Source organism: Phoxinus phoxinus (genome assembly GCF_949152265.1).
Source record: "Phoxinus phoxinus genome assembly, chromosome: 4".
NCBI lineage: Eukaryota > Metazoa > Chordata > Actinopteri > Cypriniformes > Leuciscidae > Phoxinus > Phoxinus phoxinus.
Genome location: NC_136879.1, coordinates 25,797,220 through 25,816,443, shown reverse-complemented (window position 1 = coordinate 25,816,443; position 19,224 = coordinate 25,797,220). Strand labels below are relative to the sequence as shown.

At 37.7% G+C, this 19,224-nt stretch overlaps 2 protein-coding genes across 5 annotated transcripts in view; one reads left to right on the top strand and one right to left on the bottom strand.

The window, feature by feature from the left end:
* The window catches only part of eml2 (EMAP like 2), a 33,246-nt gene extending 21,487 nt beyond the window's left edge, over positions 1-11,759 (bottom strand). Inside the window, exon 1 of the mRNA XM_079609245.1 lies at positions 11,716-11,759. The gene's annotated coding sequence lies outside the window, so the exon portion shown is untranslated. The remainder of the gene's footprint in view (positions 1-11,715) is intronic.
* gipr (gastric inhibitory polypeptide receptor) overlaps positions 1-19,224 on the top strand; it is a 45,227-nt gene that overhangs the window by 893 nt on the left and 25,110 nt on the right. For 3 of the 4 annotated variants that reach the window (XM_079609254.1, XM_079609252.1, XM_079609255.1), the window contains exon 1: positions 15,103-15,308. The exons of the other annotated variant lie outside the window; for it this stretch is intronic. The gene's annotated coding sequence lies outside the window, so the exon portion shown is untranslated. Of the gene's footprint in view, positions 1-15,102; positions 15,309-19,224 lie in introns of those variants that run through there. 4 annotated transcript variants of the gene reach the window in all.

The following is a 19,224-nucleotide window of genomic DNA, read 5'->3' as shown; positions in this document are numbered from 1 at the left end:
TGGTGAGTCCAGCGTGAACTTTGTTCGATTGATAACAAAGGCAACTTCTCTGTTTACACGAGGAGTTGTAGGCCTAATGCTGCCTTCACATGCTATTGGAATTATCGTAGCTAATATTATTTTCTAGTTAAAAAATTGGACACGAAGACAAGTAATCACAACTTCAGAAAGTGGAGGAAGGCTTGCAAACATAGGAGAGTATGCTAAGCAATCCTTTTTTATGATTTTATAGTTAATTTTATTTGCAGAGGGTAAACAATCCTAAAAACGTTGTTGCTGCTGATATGTAATACCGGTAATTAGGGTTGATAGATATTGTATGGGCAATTGAATTTGCAGTCTACCACTTTGTTACCTTCATGTACCATTACTTTAGTTACTGCTGTCATATTTTGCCTGATCACTGAACATCTATTCATTACTGCATCAGTGAGAGGTGAATTCAGACATTGAGGCCACAACAGCCATCTTTGTGTTTGTTTATAATTTTCCCTTTCATTAGGCCAAAACAGAGGCGTCTCTTCAGAGAGAAATGCTAACGTTCATTTTACCATTTAATCAGGTAGTGACTTAAGCCAACTGATTCTCAAACCATTTTTGAGCAGCCCTGTCACACTCGTCATTCATGAATCAAAAGTGGTTATTGTTAACATTGGCTTAATGGCTTCATTGGTCATGCTAATGCAAGATCATTATAGTTGGCAGTTCCGGCAAATTGATAACTGGTGTATTGACTTGATGTTTGGGGTTTATTTGCATATGCACCATTGCTCAATTCAGTTCTCATCTCATCCCTGGTAACTTGCCAGCAGGGAGAGAGAACAGAGCTTTTATATAGATGGCAAATGCCCAATATGTGCCAATGTGTAAGGTCCAGAGTTTTAGTGGATGGCTGAATGGAGCAGAAAGTTTTAATTGGGTTGTGGACAAAATGAGAATGATATGCATTGTGATTTTAATATGGATTTTACATCATTCTAAAAGGCATAAATTGCACTTTTGATACACTTCATAATTTGAAGTGCACTTTAAAGGCTTGAGGAACTTGTTTGAAGTTATTTCATGTAATTTTGGGACGAGTACTCTCATCTAATCTTCTAATTAATACCAAGGTTAAAACAACCTCTTACCACTTCCTGTAGTCAGTTATTTCAGCATCCTTTATTTTGCCTATGTAATAGGGGGGCAATCGGAGCTCAAGTAAATCCTCTCTGAGCCGCTCTATAGCAGACAGCAAACCAAATCTGTTTACCACTTATGCTGAGATTATATGGGCACACAAACTCATGAACTAAAATTTAAAAGGTCTAATTTCCTTAAATTACAAAGTGCTTTGATTTTGATGTGAGGATATGATTCAGCAGCTGTAAGAAAGAAACTACCTTTCTCCTATTAAAATATTTGTTTTCATGCCAACAAAATCCGATCTCTGTGCGCAGCCATTTGATTATCTCTTTCAAAGCTTATTATCATAAATACATTTGAATGACAGTTGCATCTTCTCCAGTGGTTCGAGGAGCTGTGTGGAACAGCAATATTATGTGTAGTGAATGTTCAAGTGCAATAGTTTTACATTAAGCAAACTCCAATTAATGTTTATGACTTCCTAATGAATTGATCACACTTTCAATGGAAGTAGTTAGGTTTGTTTGGCGTTGTCACACTAGATTAAATGATGCATTGTATTCTGCAGTGTATCATCCAGGATCTACTGTACATGAAAAGGTGTCAATGAGTCGTGTTTGTATAAACCAATTCTACCACACTGCTACCGTCAAACCAAAATGTATTCACCTTCAACTTTTCTCACATCACAGTTTATTTGTTTTGAAAATGGTAATAAAATATGACAAGAACTCAGAGTTATCAAATCAGTTGATATTTCACTGGTTTTGGCCATCCTTCTGTTAGACTGTCTAAAAACGGTCAGCTGTTGTTAAATTTTAGTACACAATTAAATAATAGTCAAGCATTTACCAAGCACTGCTTAATTTTGTTCAGTCTGGTGTAAAGCAGTTAAAGAAAAAACACTTCACAGTTCACTTTATTTTGTAATCCTCACTTAGGCTACATAAAATAACTAGTGTCCTGCACCCATTAGTAAAAAATATATAAAAAATGATATCTGGTGTCTGAAGAATTGTTGCTTTGACTGTATATGTACACATAGCAAAGCTCACACAACAATGAGCGGTTCAGACTGGCATCACTGTGTCCATGTGTTATAGCCTGGGGTCAGCGTGTGAGAGTTTCAGGACAGTTGACTTGCATGTGACCTGTTAGATCACATTTTCTTTGCATTTTTTTAGATCTTGCAATCATTTGTATGCTTGTAAACCCTTTTAAACATGCAAGCAAGGTAAAATGATCTGACTGGCTAATATAGAGGTTTTGTATAAATTGCAAGTATGACTTGTTATAGTGCATATGGGAGATTTTGGTACATAATATAGTCTAATATGTGTCAAGATTCAAAGTTATTGCCTAATGCCTTATACTAATTAAAGTAGAGAGAATTTCAATGATCAATTGTTGACTCATAATTAAAATTGTAAATGTAATTTGAGATGCAACACAGACCAGTTTGGTCAATACATGCTGATTGCTAACCATTTTTACTGTGTTTTGTCATGTCAAAGAGACTGCCCAACAAAGTCTTAAGTAATCTTTGACGAGGAAGTACATTTGTAAAAGGATGGCATCCTTATTTTTTTTTTGCATTTCTTTTTTTATATAGCCTACCTTTCAGGACAAGTTCTTTGAGCACATGGCACTGTTGCCATGGAAATGGTAAACAAACAGACCTGCCAAACAATGGTTATACCTGAACACATTTGCGTCTTACTTCCCAATCCTAACTCAACATTTTAGCTGGGTCACAAACAATCCATTAGAAAGTAAGTAGGACACATGACTTATCTAGCCTGGAAATCAAGCCTGAGATGGCTTGGAGATCTATGGAGATCTCTGAAGGAACAGCACTCTTGTATAGAAATGCTAAAATATTTTTTTATCTTCGTTTGCCAATGTCTTTTCTTATAACAACGTGCTGCATGACTTAACCACACAGCTGTTTCTCTGCACATGCTGTAGGAAGGTGGCAGTTTGCAGAAGAAGATTGGCTGTTGTGTGTCCTTGTGATAGTTACTTTGATTCTTCTTTAACTCAATCTGGAGTTGCAATGAAATTCCTGCCTACATTGGCAAACCCATTGAGCATCAGAGTTTTCCATCCCCAATATATTAATGCAGCAGGTTAATAACCAAGGTTGAAGAAAGGTTGATCTCCAATCTCCATGCAGGAACATGATTGAGCTGTTATACAGTAGATGTGTTTTTCGTTAATTGGATTGGAGCTAAACTCTGCAGGACAGCGGCCCCTCCAGGACCGAGTTTGGTGACCCCTGCACTAGAGCATGAAGAGCAAACATCGTGAATGGGCCGTTATGGTTTCTGGTGAGATTATTCTCCTCTCCTGATTTTCAAAAGAACTGGCATCTTGTGATTATTTACTGTTCATTATTGTGGTTAATGAAGTAATTTCACAAATCATTTTTATCTGTCATGTTATTCTCCACAATAACCTCTTGAAAATCAACAGAAAAATCAGTGCTTGGATTTTCAAAGCAAGACTACAGAAAAGGCCAAATGACATCGCCTGAAGGCAGAAATGACATGCAAAAGAAGTGGGTTCAATGCGTTAAACAGGGTTTCTGCGCGTCTGAAAAGGTCTTAAAAAGTCTTAATTTTCCCCTAGACAAATTAGTAGAGAGTCTTAAATTCATAAAATCATGGCATTAAATGTTGCATGCATTGCAAAAAAGTAATATATAATATTTTTTTCCTGTTTTCAGTAAAAATCTCTAAACATCTTTAAATCAAGATACATTTACTTGAGATACAAATGTAAAATTAAACAAAATTAATTGAGATTATGCTTAAAGCATAAACAATAAACTTCACTTCGAATTAAGTTGATTTTTCTGAGAACATTGGCAGATATTTGTTCACTTAATTTTGATAGATTTCTCAGACTCCTCTAAATTAAATGCTTCTTGATTTAAGAATCTTTAGTCATTTGCACTGGAAACCATGGCAAAAATACTGAGGAAGAACATTTGCAGAGTGATCAGAAGGTACAGTAAAAGTTTTTCCTATGTTCTAGTGGTAGTCCCATGGGAGTAGAAGCTATACTTTTTTCTCTTTTTTTTGTAAAAATGAATTAAAAAGTAATGAATATCTGTTTCATAAAGTTGTATTTTCAAACTCTGACGGCTAATTCAACTCATTGTGCTTCTCCTTAGACATTTACATTTAAAGAAAAACATTATTTATTTGTCTTCCTTTTTAATATAGCCTATTCCTTCATTTTCTTAATTTGACCTTAAAAAAGTCTTAAACCCTGATCAAAAAATCTACAAATAAATTGTTAGAATGATTGAGAAATGTTCTCTATGCGAATAAAAAACTGATGAAAGAAAATTATGGTTTTGAGTTAAATGTTATTAAAGCAGTTGCCAGGATGATCACTAAAAGGAATATTTTCAAAGAATCTGACTGAATTGTCATTTTATATTCAGGTTATTTACATTTAAGTCCATTTCTGTCAGTTCTGGTGATTAGTGGGTTGTATATAATGGTGCCATACTGAGGTAATAATGGGAATTAAGAATGCATAAATCTCTGCTGGCAAACTAGACTCGTCAGATCGGCTCACTGACGTGTTGCTGGAAGATTCTTGGATTTTGCATCAATTAAGCACATGCAGAATTCTTCCTTAGGATGGTTTGCAAATAGTTCGCAAACATACTATTTTCTGTTCTCATATAGGCACATTTAGATTTTTTTTAGACAATTAATGGAAGTTTAAATAAATAATATTAAATCACGTAACAAGGATCAGTAGTTATGTAAAAGTTAAAAAAGAATTATTTATATAATCAATGTAATAATTACTTTCCCACTCTTCTATCCATCATGAGGGCCAACAGTAACTACATTCCTAAGCATTTCTTTTTATTAAAAGGCATTATGATATTTTTAGCATGTATGGCATGCAACAGTATACGTCACATCATGTTATCTTCCATCCCATGTTAAATGTCAAGCAATTATTATGATTTACCAGCATTTCAAAAGGCTCCGTCATCAACACAGGATGTTAATTCTCTCCCTCAAACACACACAAACAGTTCCTCTTTGTCTTTTTGGGTGCTTGGGGTGCCTCTTTGGTCAGCATGCTTGCCTGGAGCGATCCCAGATGGAGAGTATAATCTTCTTATTGATCAGTGAAAAAGACCCATGGATAGTTCATTTGTCAATTTCATTAGCCATCTTTATAAAGAGATCTTTGTGGTTTTATTTATTTGTTTATTTTAGATAGCTTGATTATTGCTATTTCATTACATGCTCTCTTTAAGAATCAAGCCCAGCTGAGACAACATGCTTAACACTTATACTCTGACACACTATAGTACAGGACAGAACAAAATAAATGGAGAATTATGCCCCTGAAAGATTCTTTTGTGGCTGTGTGAATGTTGTGAAATGGGAATCACAAAAATACAGTCCACAGAGAGCGCTTTGGTTTAATTTGATTTGGTTAATTGAGTGTCAGTGTTTGCTTGAGGAAGTTTCCTCCTATAATTCTTTCATAAAATTAAATTTTATTCTCATAATCAAATAAGGAGATACCACTCAGTGTAATTACTTGCTGTCTTGCTTGCGTGAGAATATTGTGAAATAGTCACTAGCAAAGGTTTGTTTCCAAACCTTTTTTGTCTTAAAAAATGTAAAATCTTTAGTCAAGCAAACAATTTTTTGACAAATATTGTGATTGCAAACTTTGATATGACAAACGTCAAATATTAAAAACATAACAATGATAGCCTATCTAAAAACAAAAAAGGCACAAAATCAAATCGAAGCAGCACCAGTAAAACTTCCAGCATTTAAAACACTCAAAGCATATTTTACTCTCGTCTTATTTTATTTAATTGCAGACTTTTGCAGTTTAATAATTATACAAGGCCATATGTGATTTAAGCAGTGCTAGAAGAACTGAGAACAATCTCTCAGCCCACACCTTCAGTAAAACATAACCGAGTCTCCTGGTGTGATGCGAGTTACATAAACTCAGAAATCACCCATAGCACATCCATAAGTAATTCTTTACCTTATTAATCAAACTTGGTGTCACTCACATAAGAGGAGTGTGGACAACTGACTCATAATCAGAGTGTTTAAAAAAAAAAGGTCTGAGCTTGTCTTTAAATATATATTTGTATACAGTTCTTTGCCCTCATAGTATTTAAATTGACATTTTTCATTGTTTTCCTTAGGCTTGCTCCAGTGGAGACTACAACTACACAAGCTTGAATAGTGTTCACTGTGTTCAAAATCTTTAATTTTGTCTCTAAACCCATCATTATGTAGAGTCATGTGAGCAGTTCTAACTGCTCATTTCATTTTAATCCAGCAGTAATACAATAAAGAGCTAAAGTGTGGTAAATAAACACTATTACAGGTTGACCTGCCGACCTCAGACTGGGGGGAATTAAACTGTCGTGAAAATTCTCACTCCAGCACCGGCCGTACAGACTGAAAGTATTTCTTGCTACAAGGCGCCAGACACTCAGATGGCCTTATTTAGCTTCCAGTCATGTTCATCTGACTAACATATATTATAAATGTCCAGAGAATAGCAGAAATGAAAATGTTCCATTTACTCCTGCAAATACTATTTTGGCTTTATCAGCAGGACATCGACACATCTGTGATTCATTGTTTTGTCAGTCGGAACTTCGGATTGAAATGCTGAGGATAAGTGGAAGGTATTATGGCAATTCAAAGTTGCAAAGATTAAAGAGAGGAATGTTGAGTATTTGAAAAGATTTACTAATATTAAGCAGGCTTAACGTTTTCAACTGCTGTCCAACTCCAAATAATCCAACTCTAGACATGTTGATTATGCAATGAAGGATAAACAAAAAAAATTGATTTTTTTTTTTATATACAAGGACAATACAAAAAAGCAATAGGCTATAAGAGCAACAGACCCCCAAATTATTTATTAAAAAAAAAAAAATTCAGGTAGGTGTAAAGTATGCAGAGGTGGGTAGAGTATCCAAAAACTGTACTCAAGTAAAAGTACAAGTACTTCTAGAAATATTTACTCAAAGTAAAAGTAAAAGTAACAATCTTAATAGTTACTTGAGTAAGAGTAAAAAAGTATCCAATGAGAAAACTACTCAAGTAGTTAGTTACTAGTTACTTCGGATCATAGGCCGATATATATGATATATAAAACATGATATTATTTAGATATTTTTTATTTAAATGACTATTATTATCATAATTAGTATCCAATGAGAAAATTATCCAATGAGAAAACTACTCAAGTAGCTATAGTTAGTTACTTCGGATCATAGGCCTATACTATGATATATATAAAACATGATATTATTTAGATATTTTTTATTTAAATGACTATTATTATCATAATTAGATAGGCTATCTTTGCCACAAAAACAGAAGAGACAAGCATTATTTCTGCCATCTGTAGCCCGAAAATCATTGCCTGTCCTTTGGTTTGTATAATAGTAACTTATACAACTACAGTTGGATTATTAGACAATGTCGAAATATAGTGAATCTGCAGAGTTTTGCATTTAAAGGCATGTAAAGGGAAACATTGACACAGAGAAGAAAGAGTTAAAACTCTTCACATGTGCTCGCGCTGACTGCTACTGAACATCTGAACACAAACGACGATCAAACGCACATCGACGGATCTTCTTCTGTCTGTTCTCCAAAATGTAATCAAATGTATATTTCTGCAAGCATGTTTAAACTGGTCAACAGTGTCTAAGGCAGGCAAAGGCATTCGTTTTCAAGTTGAGTTCGCACGCGACTGCGCAATACACACACATTACCGCGGGATGGCGGGTGTTCATTTCATATGTGGACAATGGTAGCTTATTTATTGTATAAAGTGTATATGTCCAAAAAAAACGGGTAATGTCATACTTTGAAGTAGTGCTATCATATCGTAATAATCTGTTTGGTTGTAAAATGTATTACCTGAATGAAATTAAATCGAATATCGTCCTGTGGAACGATATTCGTTCCACAGGATATATCGTCCTCAGCATACGAAGATAATAGAGATCTTCATCGCTGGCAAAAATTATGCATTTGCAGATTTGCGTTCACTTGACTGTACTGTAGGTCCACGGCCACTTCATCCAACGCTCTTGATGTTCTTAAATCTTCCTGTTACGACTCCGAGTCGAGTGTGAATTGAAAGCGCTTCAGACGATTCAGTGCGTGCAGGAAACTGAACAGATCATACAAACTGATTCGCGAACCGATTTAGACAGATCTGCCCACTTGTTTGATGAAGTCTTTGAACAGAATCGACTCAAAAGAGTGATTCATATGTGAATTGAGCATCGCTCATGCCCAGAAAAAAGATACAGCGCGCTTGGAATAAACTACGCATTTAACAACACGTATTGCATTAAAATAAAGTAACGAGAGGAACATCGCTCAACGTAACGAAGTAAAAGTACCGTTTTTTTATTAGAAATGTACTCGAGTAAAAGTAAAAAGTACCCACATTTAAATCTACTCTTAAAAGTACAATTTTTCCCAAAAAATACTCAAGTAAATGTAACGAAGTAAATGTACTTCGTTACTACCCACCTCTGAAAGTATGTATATAGCCTACATCATTTTTATTATAAGAGAAGAGGAATAATAATTTTTGATAACATCTCATACATTTTTTCCCCTTCCATTTGACTTTATTCTTATTCTTAACTGAAATAAAGGATAATGCTCAAATCTGGGTAGAGTTCACTGAGGACAGCATTTCATGGTCATAGCTCATCATCTGACGTTTTGCTTGAACGTTACACAAAAGTTTGACAAAGTGGTCGTCCCAGAACATACAAGTCTCTCTGTAACAGTTGAATAATTTGCCTTTTTTTTTTTTTAAATGCTAGAAATAGGTTTGTCAAATGTGCACAACAAACAGCATTACAACATGGCCACCGTCGTCACAGACCTGACTGCATTGGAATGCGTTCCAAGCAGAATATTTAGCATTAAGCAAGCACTGCCAAGACCAACTGTCACCATATTGTGAAAAGATTTTGTTTTGTTTTGTCTTGTTAGTTCATATTCTCTCAAAGCTCTGCTGCTACTTGGCCCAAGTTGGCAGCCTCGGTAGAAAGTGTCAGCCAGTGTAAATTTCAACTGTTGGAGAAAAGCACCTGTGTCTGGAACTCATGCTTTTCTCCAACACCAGCGACGTCTACACTAAGTCAAGGATATATTTTGAAAAATAGCTTTTTCTCATGCTTTATTTCTGATTGTCGTGTGATGATGAGTAGCCCACAAGTGATCCATTGCCCATTTATTTGTCCTTTAGACTGTGGATTTATGGTTCTTTTCCTCAGCACCCAAGGTTCATCTCTGTTGCACTGTATACGGCTGCATTGCTGTATTTACTTTGCTCTTACTGATAAGAATGGCAAATGACATCTAGCATAAGACATCATGATGTTTTTCTCTTCCCTTAGAGTTTATATACTGATAAAGGATAAAGTCCTAGTTCTTGGAGCTTCACTGCATAAGCGTGCTCCACAAATGTCTCTCATTTAAATAATGGATGAGTGAAGAAAAACACTTTGCCAATAAGGCTATTGTCATGAAGCCAGTATGTACTGTACAAACGATATGCTCACACCCTCATAGAATGTGACAACTGGAAATTTACAGGTATGAGTCACCATCTCATTTTAAACCAACCAGGAACAATTACTTGTTTGCGTGAATTTAAAGGTAGGCTAGACAATTTTGGAGAGGCTATAGCAACAGCAAGCTAGCTTTGAAACATAAGATCCCACCCTCCCTTCAGAGCCTCTAAAGTCACACCTCGTCCAAAACACTGAACGCACACAGCAGTGTCTGCAAAGCATCATGAGAACTGGCATTAACTACCTCATGTCTCAAAGAACATAACATTACAGTAGTAATAATGAACGTAAACAACTTAGAGCTTTTTTACTTTTACCACCTGAACTTTTACCACCTGAAAGCTGCAGATTAATTTAGCCGCTGATAGTGTTGCCATAGAAATACAACCCAAAGCCACTCAAAGCCTGCAACCTTAGCTGAAAAAAGTTTTTTTTTCTTTTTCTTTCAATGGATGTCAATGTTGGAGATGCTTTACTACTCTGAATAAAACGCTTTTGTGAGGAAAAAGCTTGTAATTTAATGAATCGACAGCCCATAGGCTAATCTTTGCTCTTAAACGTTCGTTTTGGATTGAACTTTTCACACAGAGTAAATGCAAAATGGTTTTACAAAATGAAAGAGAAGTTACAGAAAATTGTGCAACAGGTAGGCTAGTTCCGTTTACGGCACTTCTTGTTCACTTCTGTGGTATTCGTAAACAATGACTGTCACAAATTTAATGACATTAAGGTTAATGATTGGTTATCAAGGGATACGTGTTCCAAGTTTAGCCATTACACTTTTTCCAATGGTAGAGCCACGGACCCTCATATTTCAATAATAAGACAGTCTCTGGTGAACTGCTCCGAAAACTAATGTCTCAGGTTGACATCTCTTAATTACGATAATTATGTCATAGCATGAAGTGAACGCAGCAGGGGCGATTCTAGGATTTTCATTTTAGCCCCCAATGAGTTTTTTTTTTTTTTTTTAGTAACACTTTAGTTTAGGGTCTAATGCTTACTATTAACTAGTTTCATTAAAGGAGAACTCCTGTCAATTTTAACATTGAGCTCATTTTTTTGTAAATTTGGAGTGCTGTCAATACAGAGAACAACGACAAAAAGCGCTGTTGCCTAAACGGTGTTATCCTCTTTTAAAAATTTGCACCCTGTTGACTTCAATGGGGCAAGTTTTAAACCTGCTTTTAGCCTCTTAACCTTACAGCATCAGCCACGTGTAAATGAAGCATTGACTATGATTAAAATGTTGACGTAGTTCACTATTGGCTACATTCACGCTGTCAGTCCAAATCCGATTATCTTTGTATCCGGTTGGAATCTGATCTAAAATGATGTCCACACTGTGTATCGCAACTGGTCAGATCCGATTTGTGTGTCCATGCAGCTCTTTGGCAATGACGTTGCGTTGATAGAGGGGTTTGCGTTTGCAATAGGCCTAGAGATGCCTTATTTAAATTTTACAACATGGAAATGTGCAGCCGCCACGCTGGACTACGTCTTGAGCCTGCGGCAGAACTGTAGGAGGCTGTTATGTACAGCTTTTTTTCCGCGCTCTTGACTGCGGTGGTTTCAAACATAATAATTTTCTGAACGTCAAAATGTCACGCTCTTTCCTGCTAACAAAGTCCTTCTCTATAAGACTTTGCAGCTTCCACATGTTTGTTTTTTTCCGTGGTTTATTAGTGTAACAATGTGTTCATAAACGGTGCAATGCTGTTGTTTGCATCCAAGTGCCTTCATAATGGCCGCGCATCCGGGTTACCGCCCACAACGTGACGTCGGTGAAAACCCTATTACATACATGAGTCACGTTACATAGGCCTATTTTCAGTTCAAAATGGCGAAATTAGACAAAAGTTTATTAGTTTGCCTGATTATTTTTGTCATTCGTTTAACATTTATGACCTAAAAAAAAAGTTAAATATGAAATGTTTAGTTTAGCTACTTACATCTTATCTTGCACTTGACCGTGAACTGAAGCGTCAGTCGCTCTGCTTAAATTCGCGCTCAGCCGCTTATGTGAACATAAAGCCCGCCTACTTGATTTGATTGGTCATCTCAAATATTCTGCCATTGACGAGCAGTGACAGACCAATGGAGGCTCAGATGAACACACACGACACACCCTGTCCTCTGTTTCTGACGTCCGCTGTGCTCGGCGCCGCTGCGGATTAAAAGATGAAGAACGCGCTGAATCTGATTATAACGAGACTGAAGCGAACCCGAATTTGTGTAGCCTACACTGAATCACACATTTTTAGGGGGGCTAGGCAGAAGTTTAGGGGGGCTGCTGAAGCAAAAAGTGCCTAGTGACGCCTCTGGAACGCAGCATGAGCTCGTTGTTTTGGTGCAGGAGGAACTATAAAAGTGGCCGCTGTTTGTTTGCGACGCTCGGTGACGCCTCAATGCATTGGAATCATGGAACGCGTTGATGTATGTATGATGTAGTAATGTCTGTGCGAAGGTATGGAAATACATTGGTCGACAGGAATCATGACATCCTATCCTAATGCAATGATTGGAAGAACAATTTTTGGTCCGTAGACTTCCACAGAAGATCTATGTAATTTTTTTTCTTCTTCTAGTATTGATTGCTATCAGGATGTGAAGAGAGTTTTAACCAGTATAACAAAAGGTGTTTCTGAAAAACAATGCCTAGAGCTTCACTACCATATATCTTGATGTGAACAGGTCGATACACCATTTTATGGATAGCTAACTTCTATCCCAGACTATTCAGTCTTTTTACGCTGGAGCTTAAGATTTGCTACTTCTGACATATACACTGTCAATTGTTCACCCAATAATGAACTTCCAGTCATTCACCATGCCTCGTGCCATTTTAAACTTGTATGACCTTCTTTTGGTGTATTTTTCTAATCTAAAACTATTCTTTTAAGGATCTCAGAGCAGATGTTTTAAGAAATGTACTGTAATTGTCCAGAATTGTCAACTGGTTGGCCTCTTAATCTACATTTAACATGTAGATTAACCTTAAGTAAATTATTTGAAGATCCTGAGATCCTGAATTACTCATTAGCCACTTTGTTCCTATCCTGTGACCTCAAAATTGATTTTGTCATCTTTGTTCTAACTCAACTTACTGTAGAAAATCAACCATTTGTCCACCTCGAGTCTTAATACATTAGACTAAATATAGTATGCAAAATGAATCTGCACTGCACCCTTAAACTGAATGTCGCATACTATAGCTTTTTACAGCATATTGTTTTAAAAACCTATCCCCCTCAACTGAAATGTTTTGAGATCCTTGGCTAATTCAATTTGATGATTAAGCTTATTGTGAAACCAGAAAATTAAATTAAAACTATTTATCTTTTATATTGAGTGGCCACTGAAGCAGAACAAGTAATATTGGCCTGGATGAAACCTTCTGATAATGGTCTTGAAATGATTTGTCTAGGTCTGGTGCTGTCATTTTTATTAAAGCTACCTACAGTATATCAAAATCCTCAATTAAATCTATTGTATTTAAAATATTCTAGATGCAATTAATGGAAAATTAAGAGAGAAAACCAGTTGGTTGATGTTCAAAGTCAAAATGTGGTTCTAAAAACTGATACTTTACCTCAAATATATGTTGATTAGGCTAAACTGTAATGAAACAAATATATCTGAGCATATTATATTTGAATAGTTTAGGATTTAAAATTAAGTTAATTATTGAGGCTTAAGTTACATTTTCAAAAACAGGAGAGGAGTTCTCTCCTGTTTTTGAAATGACTATTTTCTGCTTTTAAGTTTGTAAATAAACTGTACTAATGTCTTTGTTGCTCTTGTATCTTTAGTTGCAATAGACGTTAGGTACAACTTTAATGCACATTCACCCTATTGAATAGATTATAGTGCATAGGTTCATTCTACCCGTTTTAATTTAGCTACAATAACACAACCCTTTTTAGATTACATAAGATTTTGGAAGTGTGCACTCACTCTCAGGAAGAATGTCAGGAAGAAACATTTTTTGTGTTTATGGTGTTGAATATCCCAGGCACATGCAAATTATTTCTCACACCTGTAGATTTTAATGTTCGTAAAATACACATAAAATAAGGAAAAATATTTCACTGTAAAACTGGAGCTTCACCTTTTGCATGAAATTGTGATTTAACACTCTGTGAATGCATCACGTGTCATAAGATAGAGTATAGATTAAACAATAGTAGTTTATATTAAAATTTAACTATCATGAATTTTATTGGGAAGTGAACTATTAATACAGATGTACATTCCATCTTGGCAATATTTATTTGAGTCATACTGGGTTTGGTTCATATCACTCTGCTTAGTAATGTGTTTTAATCTATCGTCTTTATGGTGCCCTTGCTTTGGGTGTGAAAAACAGACTAAATCCCTTGTGTTTAAGGCAGGGTTACTGGTTAGAATGCCAAACCTTCTATACCAAGTGACTCAACTGATACTGTTTAAAATTAGAAAGTATAATTAAGATGACACATTCATCCCAAATTCACCAGTAATTGTGCTGTGGATTAAAATGAAAGTGCAGATTTTCAGTTGCTAATGTAAACATAACAAAAACATTTAGCCTGGTGAAAAAGTCATTTGTGATTTACAGGAATACAAAGGCAAAATATTAGCACTGGGCTAACTTTTGTTTATTTTATGCATTTTAGACGTGAGCTCCATTTAAGTCTTGCTCTATTTGTATGCCTCCACAGAGAAAGTTGATTAGGATACTCTATTACAAGACTTGTGATCAAGAGAGACTAAATCAATTATTGCTTATATACTCACTGTATTGTTAATGTACCATTTTATTTCAATGCATTATGATAGTTGTATTTTAAACGCATATCTATATAATGGTTGGTTTATATATGTCAGAAAATAAGAGTTTGTCTCATGTCGTGAATTTGTTAATTGCTATATTAATACCTGGAATGCTGTTCAATAGTCTGAACAATATTTACTTCTTGTTTTGCAAAATGCAGAACAAGAATGCATGATGATAGCTGATGATAGATGACCTATTTTGGTATGTTGAACAAGCAGAAGGCAGAGCTATTGAGAGGAAAGTTTTCTTGCAAAACAAACATTTCAACACCAAAGTGCAATTTTAGCCTTTATGTTCTTTAATATTATTGGCCATACAGTATTCCTAATATTGTAATTTCAGTAGCCTTCACACGATTTAAGTCGGTTTCATTTCGAAAAAGCGATCGATTTAGTTTATTCTCATGAATTATGACTTTATTCAGCTCCTACCCCTTTAAAGAAAAAGAACATCCTTCTGTCTCACTGTGTTTTGTAGGTGACGCGCGTCCACACGTTGTGTTGTGCGCGCGCTCTCATACATACTGTCTATGTGATGAACGTGTGGAAGCGCAGTTTCATTTCTTCTGACTTTTGACTTCTAGAATGATTCGTTTCGCCCAGAAGCCGAGCGAAACAACTTTTCTCATTTACTAAGGAAATTGGATTGGCTGACACCACCATTTCAACACGACCAAAGGAATTCAAAGAACATTTCTTATTATCCAAAAACATGTTTCTCTGAACGGTAGGACGTTGAATATTTAATAGTGCAATTGTGTTATGTGTGTCTATCTCTATGTTCTATAACTATAAGCTTATGCAGTATGGACACTATAGCTAATTAAAACGATTATCTTTTTTTTAACCTGAGTAATAAAATATTTTAACTGCTTGGGTAAATTGATTCTCATGCTGTTGTGCTTGGTTCCTGACCTGACGTTGTCAATATGCTTGACTTGACTAGTTACTATCGGGCTAATTCTGTCTGTGTTGTGGTATTTAGCAGATTATTAATTATTATTAATCAGAGAAGAAATGCCATTGCTTGACGTAGCCTATTGAATTAATGTAACCGTGCTCTTATGTAAGTGACATTTTATAGCCAATCAAAGATGTTCATGGCAACAAGGTGCTGTGCCATTAGACGCGGTTGATGGAATTTTAATCAAATCAAATGGTCATAATATGATATTTAATTTTCGATAGTCTATCATAATAATCAATTTCATCATCTGTTTTCTTTGGCGTTCAGACCATTAAAGTCTTTTTGAGCTTAAAATCAATTAACGGCGTGCAAGTGAAACTACAGAACGTGGGATTGTCTTGAGAAAAGCCCAGCGAACATGTCTCAACTGCGGCCAACACGACTCTTCTCGTTCTCTCCCTGACCGGCTCTAGCCTATATTGTCCATAAGGCTTTAAATATGGGATCAAATTCCCGCCAAATATATAGCGGTCACGTATAAAATAATAATAAGCGTGAATCAAAAATTTAAAAACACATGTAAAAATATATTGCATAAACTGAAAAAAAGAAGCAAAATGATCAGAATAGCAAACAACGTGGTCACGGATCAAAATATAATAAGCGTGCATCAAGAAATTCAAGCATGAATAAAAACTTTAAACACATTAAAAGTTATTTTGCACAAAACTTAAACTTATGGTCATGCTTTCTTAAAAAGTATGTTTTCCTTGGTTTTATTACTGTGTACTACTTTGTGCTTTCTTGCATTTTCTGCTCATATTTTACTCTTTTGTTGCTTTTGCTGTTTTTCTCTTCGCTCTTCTTTCTATGTTCTGCGCTTGCTTTCCCAAATGTTGCAGTTCGAGATTCATGTAAATTAGGGCGGGCTTAAGCGTCACCATTGGTCCACTAGTTCTAGATTGACAGCTACTCCTCTAGTCAATCAATCGAAGAGGGGAGTTGACGTCACACCAATGCGACTTGTGGCTACTGATGCTTCGTTTATATAGAGCTGGTAAGTCCCGCCCCCTCCGTAAAAGCCCGCTGGACCTCAAAGTTGAAAAACCGTCAATGCAAGTGAATGGGAGAAAATTATTATTTTCTGGTCCCGTTTGAATTGTGCCATGAATGTGAACATATGTTGTCAGTGAATTTTTTATATAATCTTTCATGTTACAAGTTTGACAGTATATGGTATGATTCGTCGGCTAGCAGTTGTGGAAAAGACATAACGAGAAAGACTACATGTCGCCTATGTGACGTCACCCCATAAAGTTGACTTACCCGTGGTTTTCGCCAACCTCAACGATTTTGTCCTCTCCCTGAAAGAAGGCGGTGAAGTGCACCAAAGACACAGCCATGTCTAGCGGGATCCGTGAGCTAGTGGTGTTGACGTTTCAAACGCGTCGAAAGCAGCGAAGAGTTGTAGTCCACAAAGTGCTCTCACACAAAGTCTACCCGTATCAAACTTCTACCCGCTAAATTGTAGCATTTTTCACACGAAAGATTATATAAAAAATTCACAGTCAACATATGTTCAAATTCATGGCACAATTCAAACGGGACCAGAAAATAATTATTTTCTCCCATTCACTTGCATTGACGGTTTTTCAACTTTGAGGTCCAGCGGGGTTAGCGGAGGGGGCGGGACTTACCAGCTCTATACTGTCTATGTGATGCTTATTTAGTACAAGCTGTTTATGTTTGTACAATTTCTTCAATTCCGTTATAATATACTAAAATGTTATTTTTCTAATACTTTTATATACTGTTCAATTTCTTATTTGTGCTTTATGTGCATTTATTAAATTAATTATTTTCGCTTGGCATACCAGCGTGATTAAGTCATGCACGTGCGCGCCCGTGATGCACTTCATTCTGAGTAAATATAACAACAAAGAAGCACTGCTTCCAGGGGAAGACGGTGTTATGTTGATAAAAAATGAAGACTAGTTTCAACTTTCAATGTATCAACTCACTCGTTTATTTTCCGGAACCCACACGTCCAAAACGCCCACCTACGGTGGCCTCACAGTGTCAGAATGTGCAACGTAAAACAGGCATCCTGAATAGCAGAACTAGAACTGTCTATATATATATATATATGTATTACATGAACACAACATTTCCCCCCCCCTCCGAATGTTCAAACGTGGAAGGTAGCTTCAAAGTCTTCGAAGTGCCCAGGGCGCGTACGAACCCTGACAGGGCGGGGCTCAGGAACAAGGGGGGCCGGCAGAGGGGCTGAAGCAGGAGCGGTGTCCTGAGCGGCCGGAACAGCTTGGGCGAGAGGTGCCGCAGTGGGATCCGGCACACGAGGGGCCGGCTCAGTTGCTGGGTTGCTCTGCTCCACCCCTGCCAGGTGAGGGTGGTAAATAGGGGAGGGCACTCTGCGCAGGCAGCTAGCGTGCCAACGGGAGCCATCAGTCAGCTGAAATGAAGCTGGGCCGAGCTGCCGACTGACCTGGTACGGAGCCGACCAGAATGATGACAGCTTGTTAGCTCTGTGGGGCCGGCGGGCTCTGACCCAGTCTGACACTCTGATAACAGGCCACTTAGCCTTGTGCTTCTCATCGAACCTCCGCTTCATGGAACTCTGTTGTCTCTTGACGTGAGCCTTTACTGCTGCTGAGCATGGCCGTGGTCTCGCGGCCATTGGTGGACGGAGTCTTGACAGAGGAAGCACAAGTTCCCTTTTCAACATGAGTGCGGCAGGGGAGACCCCTGTTGTAGAGTGGGCAGTTGCTCTGTAGTGGAGGAGGGTCTGTGACAGTGCGGCCATCAGGGAGTATCCCTCAGACATGTGAGCACGCAGTCCATTTTTTAGGGATTGGTTGAATCGTTCCACCCCTCCGTTGGCTTGGGGGTGATAGACGGAAGTTCGGATATGGGTAACACCCTTGTTGGCGAGGAAGGTGGTAAACTCCAAGGACAGGAACTGAGGACCATTGTCCGTGGTAATTGCACAAGGCAAGCCCCAGCGGGAAAACAGCTGGTCGAGAAAGTTGACCACAGCAGCAGAGGTAACCGTACCCATGGGAGCCACCTCAGGCCACTTGGAGTGCAGGTCGTAGACCACCACGAGGAACCTCTGATGGTGTGGCACATTGTACAGCTCACCACAGATATCAAGCTGCAAGTGGTCCCATGGTGCAGACGGCCAGTCTACTGGCTGCAGTGGAGTTGAAGCGGGTAGCCCAGTCTTCCCACTGGTGAGGCACGCTGCACAGGAGCGGATAAGTCCCTCCAGGTCACGGCCCATGGCGGGCCACCACACGACATCACGGCACCGTTGTTTGGCTTTGACGATGCCGAGGTGTCCCTGATGTGCCATTTGCAAGACACACCCTCTGAGGGCCACTGGGATGACAGCACAGAGGCCACGAGCGATGCAGGCCTCACCCCAGCATGACAGTTCATGCTTCACTCGATAGTATGGCTCCAGTTCTGGAGGGACGCGGGGAGGCCAACCATGTCTGATATAATCACGAATCATGCTGAAGGCTGGCTCGGCTGCTGAGGCGGACTCCAGGTCATGGAGAGAGACCGTGTTCTTCAGTGGTGAGTGGACCAGGTGTACTACCTCCTCCTCATCCTCTGGAGAGAAAGCAGAGCACTGGGTGGCGGCAGGGCGGGATAGAAAATCTGCTACAACATTAGTCTTTCCAGGCGTGAATTGTAACTGAAAGTCATA